Genomic DNA, 9,842 nt, shown 5'->3' on the forward strand with positions numbered 1-9,842 from the left:
CCCATGGCCTCCCCTTTCATCTGTTCACTTGTCCCAACCACATAATAGTCATTCTAATACACGGTCACTAACAATAAGTGTACTAATAAATTATAATAAATCAAAGAAATCAGTAAAGATAATAACTAGTCTAGAATAACAAACAAAATTAAAGTGATGGGAAAGATCAGAATGAATAGTAAATACTTTACTAATACTAAATTGTTGCTAAAAAGTATAATTGCTAATGGTGAGCAATAAAAATAATGAGGGTAATTCTCAGAATAATGAGAATAATGCTCTTATTTCTACTGGTAATGTCTCCTTAATTCAAAAGTAAAATGTCATTTACAACTACTCTAATAATCCTAATAAATCATTAATGATCGCAGATAGTAAGACAAATCTGGCTAGTTTCCCAGGCAGTGACGAAGCTCTGGGCCCCGAGCGGGGATGAGGCAGCTCTGGCAGAGCTAGGAAAGAAACAAAGCAAAACACTGACTCGGCAGCTCCTGGGACTCTTGGGCCATGGGGTTCATGCACTGAAACCCTGGACTGAAACAGGGATCAGAGAATCTTTATCCCCAGTAACAGTCACACTTGCATCCGATGAAGTGGGTATTCACCCACAAAAGCTTATGCTCCAATACGTCTGTTAGTCTATAAGATGCCACAGGACTCTTTGCCGCAGTCATACTTGTAGTTACAGCAGCTAATGTGGGATAATACCCTGTAATGGGTTGTGCTCACCACCATGCACCTCCTGCTGATTGCTGGGGCGGGGGGGATTTAGCTCTGTCCATCAGCAGTGTGATGTCTCACTCTCAGTCATTGCTTCTCCACCGTCTCCGCTGTCTGTGGGGACCTGCTTCGCTCCCAGACAGCATCCTCTTCAGGGCACGGCCCTCCATCTGTGCCCCAACTACATTGTCTCCCCCACTTCCAGGGGAACCAACAGTCCTTCAACTGGCCTTTCACTGCAGTGGTGAACTGCAGCCCCTAGTCCACCCCTCGCTCAGGGGCAAACTGCAGTCCTTTGGCCGGCCACTTCCTTTGGCGGCCAGTGGGGCAAAAGGGGTGGCGGGCAGGCCCACCCACTACTCTGGGCCCCACGCCGGGGACCCTATAGCTGGCAGCCACTCATTGCCTCTCCTTCCCCTCTGCTGCTACCTGCTTTTACCTTTTTGGTGACAGTAATGTTCATCCATATGGGTACATCCAGTTGCAAACAGAATGTTAAGGTGTAAGAAAATTAAGTTTGTACAGAATAAATCTTCCCAGGCAATCTTAATTGCTTTTTAAAAAGTAGAATTTCAAAATTAGTGGATGAAATAAATGCAGCAGAGTCCCTGTATTTAGATTTTTTGAAAAAAAAAAAGTATATTGGATTTCATGAAAACTTAATTGAAAACTTCATTAAAATGACTTAGACAAAAAGAACAGGAGTACTTGTGGCACCTTAGAGACTAACAAATTTATTTGAGCATAAGCTTTCATGAGCTACAGCCCACTTCATCAGATGTATAGAATGGAACATATAGTAAGAAGATATATATACACATACACAGAAGGTGGAAGTTGCCATATGTATATATATATATATATCTTCTTACTATATGTTCCATTCTATGCATCCGATGAAGAGGGCTGTAGCCCATGAAAGCTTATGCTCTAATAAATTTGTTAGTCTCTAAGGTGCCACAAGTACTCCTGTTCTTTTTGCGGATACAGACTAACACGGCTGCTATTCTGAAATTAGAAAAAAATATTATCCTATGGTTGGAAAACAGGTTAAAAGACCATAAACAAAAGTAATGATAACCAGTACCTAGTAGAGTACCACAGAGATCAGTGTAGAATCTAGTCTTATTTAAAATGTACATTAATGATCTGGAAAGGGGAGTAAACATCAGGTCAGCAAAACTGGTAGATAATACAAAATAGGGAATAGCTGTGCATGGCACTGCAGAAAGAGAAAAAAACATTAAGGGAGCTAGAGAGAAAAACAAGAAGAAAATAACAAAATGAGATTTGACATATAGTTATCACATGCCACCTTGTTGCGTTAGCCCAGCTATGTATATTTAGCTCTTCTAAGCCCTGATTTAGAAAGGTGTTTAAAATTAGTCAGGAGCTTAAGCACCTTGCTGAACCAAGGCCTTAGCCTTTTCTCATAAATCAGTCCCTCCAATCCCTGATATTTTTTCTCTTTTCTGAACTCCCTTCAGCTATAATGTGTTGCTCAAAGCTGGAGGCAGTATTTCAGGTGTGCTTGAACAGCTGTATAGAGAGGGAGTACTTGTGGCACCTTAGAGACTAACACATTTATTTGAGCATAAGCTTTCGTGAGCTACAGCTCACTTCATCTGTAGCTCACGAAAGCTTATGCTCAAATAAATTGGTTAGTCTCTAAGGTGCCACAAGTCCTCCTTTTCTTTTTGCGAATACAGACTAACACGGCTGCTACTCTGAAACCTGTATAGAGAGGAACTCTCTGCTCCATGTCGTTGTTTATGCTGCTCAAAACTGGCCTTTTTTACTATTATATCACCTTGCAAAGTTGTGTCTAGATTGTTGCTCCCTCTCACCCCTACTTCCCATTACGTATCTGTTTCAGATATTTTTTTCAGACGCATTAGTTTGCATTTTTCCAAGCTGATTCTTATTTGGTTAGTTTACGACCATGTTTCTAATCTCTTTAGGTCCCTGTGATAGGTCTTACCCCCCATCACCTGCCAGGCAAGCAAATGCACCCAATTAATCAGACTCCGCACCTGTCATGGGACTCTCCATGGAACTCTGCCATTGGCACTGGTGCACCTTCACGAAAGTGCTACAGTGGCCCCGTTGCAGCTTTTCAAGCGTAGACCTGCCCTCAGTCATCACCTGTTTAGATCTTGAGTAATTCCATTAACTCTCATGGAGTTATTTTACATTTACATAAATGTAACTGAGAGCAGAATTTGCCAGTTCTAATGCAAAAAATCATTTTAAAACAGGGAAAATGGTATAGCTGTTTCCATCAGTGGTTCTCCAGCTGTGACCTATGGAGAACAGAGAACAGGCTGGGCCCATGCATACGTGCTAAATTCTGTGCAGCCCCATGTGGAACATTTCTCAACAATGAGAAAAAGTCACTGATTTCCCCTTCGGGGGTCCCCCAAATAGGGTTACCACCTTTGAAATGCAAAAAACCCAGCACCCCTCTGCCCCCCCAAGGCAAACCAGCTGCAATTCCAACCCCCAACCACATGGCAACTCTGAAACCCTCCACTTCAACAGCCACTAGAGAGATCTAGAGAGAGTATCTAGAGAGAGAATACATATAGGTAAGATTGATAACATCATTTTCTTTCTTAAACTGTGGAAGTGGGAACACTGCAGCACCTTTAGCTGAACACAGAAACTTTTAACATTAGATATCTTAGTGTATTGTGATGATAATGCAAACCATTAGACACATGTAAAAATGAAAAAAAACCTGGCAGCTTAAATTATTTTTCTGGCAAATCCATATTTGCCAGAAAATACTGGCCAAGTGGTAACTTTACCCCCAGGCCATGATTACAGGTGAAGGGACCCTTTTACTGCATACCTCAGCAGAAAGAGGATGTGGGAGGGAATATGGGGAACTGGGTCCATGATAGGAGCCAGGGGGACCAGGCAGGGAGGAGGAAGCAGTCAGGTGCTGATAGGGTTGGGGTGCTGTGGAAGACGGATTGTTGGGGGGGGAGCAGACTGGAGGGTCAATGGGGGTGAGAGGAGTCAGGGAAGCTGGAGAGGGCTGTTGGAGGCAGTGGGAGCCTGGAGGTTAGTAGGGGTGAGGGGAAACCAGGCACAGTCTCTCCCACTCTGTCCCTATCCCCATCAGCCTCCCCCAACCCCTCTGCCTGTTGCTCACCTCTCTTCTCTACCAGCCATCTTTACCCTGCACTTGGCAGTATGCCAGCAGCAGGAGCAGAGAGAGGGGAGGTGGAGAGGGTGCTTGAAACTGACACCACAGTGTCCCTTGGCAGCCAGGAGGAGAAACAGCCGCTGTCTGCTAAATGCATCACACAGGAGATTGCAGCTGAGATGTAGGCGAGCATGCTGGACTGCCACGTGTGAGGCTTAGTTACATAACCCTAGCAACTTATGGCAGTATACATACGCCCCTGAGCGACGCAGTTACACTGATCTCACTCCCAGTGTAGACAGCACTATGTCGAATGGAGAGCTTCTCCCCCAGCATCGCTACTGCCTCACTCTTGGGGAGGTGGAGTACTTACGCTGAAAGGAGACCCCCTCCCATCAGCGTGGGGCCATGTTCTGAAACAGATTGAGAACCTCTGGCTTATGCTATGTGGGTCAAACTTGTCCATTCCCAATGCCCGAGCACACAGGCATCCCAGTAACTTGCACAGGCTGCTTCGGAGGGACAGAAAGAATCCTACCCCACTGCCCAGCAGCTGGGTGCACAGCCCCAGCTGGGACTCGCTGCAGTCCGTCCTACTGCCCACTGCATGCCCCATCTGCTGGACTCATTGGCTATACTTCCATCATTCCCCAACCTTCCCTGCATCCCACGGAGTGTGATGGAGTCTCCCAGCATAGCTTTTCCACACAGCAGAACCAGGGAGTTTTCACTGCTTTTTGGCCCGTAGGGGGCTGATAATTATGGTCCTACATTGTAAAACACCTTTGCATTACTGATTGAGACTTGCTGTTGGTCTCACTGAAGTGGGCTGATGCTTTGCCATTGACTTCAAAGGGCGCAGGACAGGAAAAGGGTATGCAAAATGCAATTAAATAAAAGAAAAATGCTTGAAACAAAAATGATGCATAATTCAAATGTACAGGTTTCAGAGTAGCAGCCGTGTTAGTCTGTATTCACAAAAAGAAAAGGAGTACTTGTGGCACCTTAGAGACTAACCAGTTTATTTGAGCATAAGCTTTCGTGAGCTACAGCTCACTTCATCGGATGCATCTGAAGAAGTGAGCTGTAGCTCACAAAAGCTTATGCTCAAATAAATTTGTTAGTCTCTGAGGTGCCACAAGTCCTCCTTTTCTTAATTCAAATGTAGTTTCCTTCACGTTTACAGCATTTTGTATTGTAATAGGCCAAAGTATTTCAAAACGTATTTGATCTTTTGAAACTCTGTCTTTATTGTCTGCCCCTTCCTCACTTTTCCAGTGGTTATAGCAGTTGCCCACACACTAGTCCTCTTCCACTTTGGACATAGGACTGGAAGAATCTTCCTGGATCATTGAGTCCAGTCCCCTGTTATCATAGACAATCCCATCATATAATCCCCTTCATAAATTTATCAGGCTCCTTCTTAAAACTAGTTAGGTTTTCAAACCCCCACAACTCCTGTTGGGAAGCTGTTCCAGAAGCTCACTCATTGGATGGTTAGAAAACTTCTCATTTCCAACCTCAATCTAGTCATAGCCAGTTTATACCCGTGTGCCACTTTGACTACTGCACACCTGTCCTCTCCGGTATTACCTTGCTCCTCTTCCAGTCTGTCCCAAAATCAGCTGCCAAACTCCTCGTCCTCACCCGGAATTCTGTTCAAGTCATCTCCCCTCTTTGAATACCTCCACTGGCTGCCTTTGCCTTGCATACTTCTTGTCTTTTCTTTTTGAGGGCCTATATCAACCGCCTCTGATCTGTATCTTTCACAGTGGGCCTGAATCCCTTTTTACAGGAAGTCTCTTTTACAATGTTCTAGCAGTATAAACAGGTCTTAAAGCATGTAAAAATAAGCAACAGGGCCTTTGTCTCTATTTGTGTCTCTGTGTCATCCCTTTCACTACACCAATGACACCAGCTTCAAGGCCCCCTTCATGTTCTTCTTGCAGTCCTGCTTCCTTGCTTTTTTCCATGATATTCCCTATGTCTGGAACAGCCAGACAGCACTTTTTCACCAAGCTCCTCTCCTTACTTCTTCATTTCTACCTTTCCTAAATTCTCACTTCTAGCATGTCAAACCAAGTGAGTTAAATTGGTGCCATTTCTGCATGTAGCCTGAGCCCCTAATGTTCTCTCCCCCAGGTTACAGTTTATAGTCTAAAGTTTAGACCACCCTTACGTTCTTTTGCAGTATCAGTTTTTGGCAATAGTGGAATTGCCCTTTCTGAGCACACACAAATTCAGTAGTGCCAGCTCTTGTGAATTAATTGCAAGTCACTGGCTTTTGGAGCCTGCAGGAGGAGCTCTCAGGATAACATGAGAGTCTTCTCCATTCCTGCAATTTTGATGGCTGCTCCAGACACAGCAGCAACACAATGTGACTACGGGAGGAGTGGAGCCTAAGTCATCCCTGCTGCAGCTGAGCCTTGGCAGCACTCCCCTAATGCACACTGCTCATGCACAACACACTCCGCTCCAGGACTTCTCTTGCAAGAGCAGCTGGTAGGTCCCAGGCAGAGAAGAATCCCTGGAACAGCAGAGAGGGCAGAAAAGGTGGGGGCAGTTGGGGAAGTGTTGCTTCTTGCAAAAGGCGAAACCAGTCCCATCGTGTGTTTCATGTGACATTATCACTTATATGAATGATTGATATAAGTAGTGACATAGAAATATTGTCATTATATAGGGTCATTTTTGGAACATTACAAATACTTTAAATATGAAATTGCACATTATTCATGTGTTGAATAATGTACAATTTTATATTTAAAAATTATAAAGTTTGTGGGGAGGACAACTTTATGATTTACAAAAACAAAGTTTCTAGAGCTGGGAAGGGGGGGGACGGGAGAAAACTACTGGGATCATGCTCTTCCCACAATACATCCATTCCCTTCTAGATGTAAGAGCACTACTGCTGAAGGCCCTGCTGTTACAATAGGTGCCATGTGGGTACAGTAGTCCCCCAACCAGAGATCATTGCAGGGTTGAGGGGCCTAGCCAGATTGTAAGTCAAAGGCAAACCTAGCAACCGTCAAAGGAGAGCAGTCAAATATCACGTGGTGTCAGCGAAAGTCCTTTACTGAAGGAGCATTTGTCTAAGAGTTCAATACAAACATTCATCCTCTGAAATGCAATTCCCAGATGCAGTCAAATCACAGTGAATGAAAGAAGGAAAGACAGAGTATATCACCAGGGAAATACAGAATGAAAAGATTCTAGGAAGAAAGAAAATAGTGATTAGGTACCACCCAGAAGCCACAACCTTACTCCATTTACTCATTCCCCCTCAAATAATATCATAGCTGTGTGTTTGTTTGGCTAGGCATGTTCTTTCACAGACGCTGGGTTTGCAGGCTACACCCATATATTAAGGAAGAAGACACCCTGGGGTTACACTAAGGTTACCTCTCCCTCCCCCTCCCTTTAGGGCTTAGAACAGAGGTGGGCAACCTATGGCCTGTGGGCCACATCTGGCCCGCGGGACCCTCCTGCCCGGCCCCTGAGCTCCTGGCCTGGGAGGCTAGCCCCCGGCCCCTCCCCTGCTGCCCGCCCTCCCCCGCAGCGTCAGCTCGCTCCCCCGCTGGCACAATGCTCTGGGCGGCCAGGCAGTGCAGTTGTTGAGCCGCAGCCTGACCCGGTGCTCTGGGTGGTGCAGTAAGGGGGCAGGTGGTGTTGGATAGAGGGCAGGGGAGTTCGGGGTGGTGGTTAGGGGGTGGGGTGTGGATAGGGGTCGGGGTGGTCAGACGGCAGGAAACGGGGGTTGGATGGGGCAGGAGTCCCGGGGGGGGCAGTCAGGAAGGAGACGGGGGGTTGGATGGGGCGGCAGGGAGCAGTCAGGGGCAGGGGTTCCGGGGGCACTCAGGAGACAGGGAGAAGGAGTGGTTGGATGGGGAAGGGGTCCCAGGGTGCAAGTCAGGAATGGGGGGTCAGTTGGATGGGGCGGCAGGGGGCAGTCAGGGGTGGGGGGTCCAGGGGTGCTCAGGGGACAGGGAGCAGGTGGTGGTGGATGGGGTAAGAGTCCCGGGGGGGCCATCAGGGGACGGGGGGGACTCGGAGGGGCAGGAGTCCCCGGGGACCCATCAGGGGGAAAGAAGCGGGCGGGGGGGTCGGATAGGAGGCAGAGGCTGGCTCACACCTGGCTGTTTGGGGAGGCACAGCCTCCCCTAACCGGCCCTCCATACAATTTTGGAAACCCGATGTGGCCCTCAGGCCAAAAAGTTTGCCTGCCCCTGGCTTAGAACGTAGAAGAGGAGATCAGTGGAAACACTAATGTAAGGCAATCTAGCTGGCTGTCAGTCTCTTTCATGAGGTACCCATCCACCCTGGGTGAGCCAAGCAGGATGAAGAAGCAAAAAAGAAAAAGTGCCAAGCAAAAAAGAAAAAGTGCCAAACAAAAGCTGTTTCTGTTTGCATTCCCCGGCGGATGCAGAGCGGTGTGGTTGGAGGTGGGTTATCTTGTCACAATGACTGTTATTTGCAGCAGGTGTCACTTGCGAGGCAGAGCTTTCCTGAGAACGAATCACACCAGGAGACCTGGGGACTGATGAAGCTGGTGTCAGGGCGCTGTGTTGCTACTGGAGTCGGATGCCGGGGTGGGGGCGTGGGTGGGGAGCCGGATGCAGGGATTTCATACCAGGGCAATGGGCCTGGCGGGAGGCAGGGCAGCATTCTCTGCACGTCTCCTGCAGACACCAGGAAGTGGCAGCAGAGGGCACTGCCTACTGGCTAGGGTGCTGCAGCGCCAACCCCCCCCCCACGCCCCCACACACTTAGGGGACGTCTGAAAAGTGTGAGTGGAAATGGGAAGAGAATGTGCAAGAAATCTCGGGAACATGCCGGCACCCTCATGCTGTGTGCAATAGTGGGGGCCCAAAATGTGCAGCTGACAGGAGAAATTGTAGAGTTGCTGGTTCGGACAAGGAAAAGGCAAACAAACCCTACATTAATGTAATGGTAAGAATGAAAAGTTAACATGAAATCAAGTATCCCAAGAATATTGGCCTATATACTGATCGCTTGTACATCAGTGCAAATTCAAAGTAACTCCACTGAGGTCAGTATAGTTACTTACTCCTCATTTGCACCAGTGCGCATGAGATCGGAAGTTAACTACGCCATATTGCAGCTATTGTGTATATTTACTTTCAAACAAGGCATTACTTTTTGTGGGGGCAAAACTGCAATAAATTGCAGGTAACATTTTACCCCGCAATGGATTGCCAGGAAAAGGCAGTCACAAAACAGTAGGCACAATTCACTGTAGCTGAAAAATTGTGCCTGCAAAAACAGAAGTCTGGCTAGCAAACAGGCCTTTTAAGAGGGAGGGTCAGTGTTGCTATGAGAGTGTTTGCATTTCTTGTTTTTGTTTGTTTTATTTTAAAGTCACCATTTTCAGAGAGAGCACTAAACAGGAAAGTCAGGGAGCTGAGTTCTAGTCCTGGTTGTGCCATTTTCTCACTCTGTGACCTTGGGCACATTACATTTCCTCTCTATGCCTGTTTGTCTATCTGTAAAATGACCACAGACTTTAAGGCTAGAAGGGACCATTGTGATCATCTAGTCTGACCTCCTGCACATTGCAGGCCACAGAACCTCATCCACTCACTGCTGTAATAGATCCATAACCTCTGGCTGAGTTACTGACATCCTCAAATCATGAAAATAATTTTAAAGTTAAGACAACTAAATTTGGAAGAAAATTAGGGCTTTTCTACTACACTTAAAATGTTGTTGTAACGCAGCGTCATACGGCTCCTCCTTTTTAAAGTACTTTGAGATGTATGGATGGAAAGTGTTATGTAATATATACATGTAAAATATGATGAATAATAGTTAAAGCGATTTTTAAATGCAATATTCCAGGATACCACCTCCTCTTCCCTGCAAAGAAAAAAGGGTGAAAAAAGGATTGAAAGAATTGAATTGGCTTCTGTTACCTCAGATCACTTGTAATTCTTTTCACTTTCAG

This window comes from Eretmochelys imbricata, chromosome 1 (genome assembly GCF_965152235.1).
Source record: "Eretmochelys imbricata isolate rEreImb1 chromosome 1, rEreImb1.hap1, whole genome shotgun sequence".
In the NCBI taxonomy this organism is placed as follows: Eukaryota; Metazoa; Chordata; order Testudines; family Cheloniidae; genus Eretmochelys; species Eretmochelys imbricata.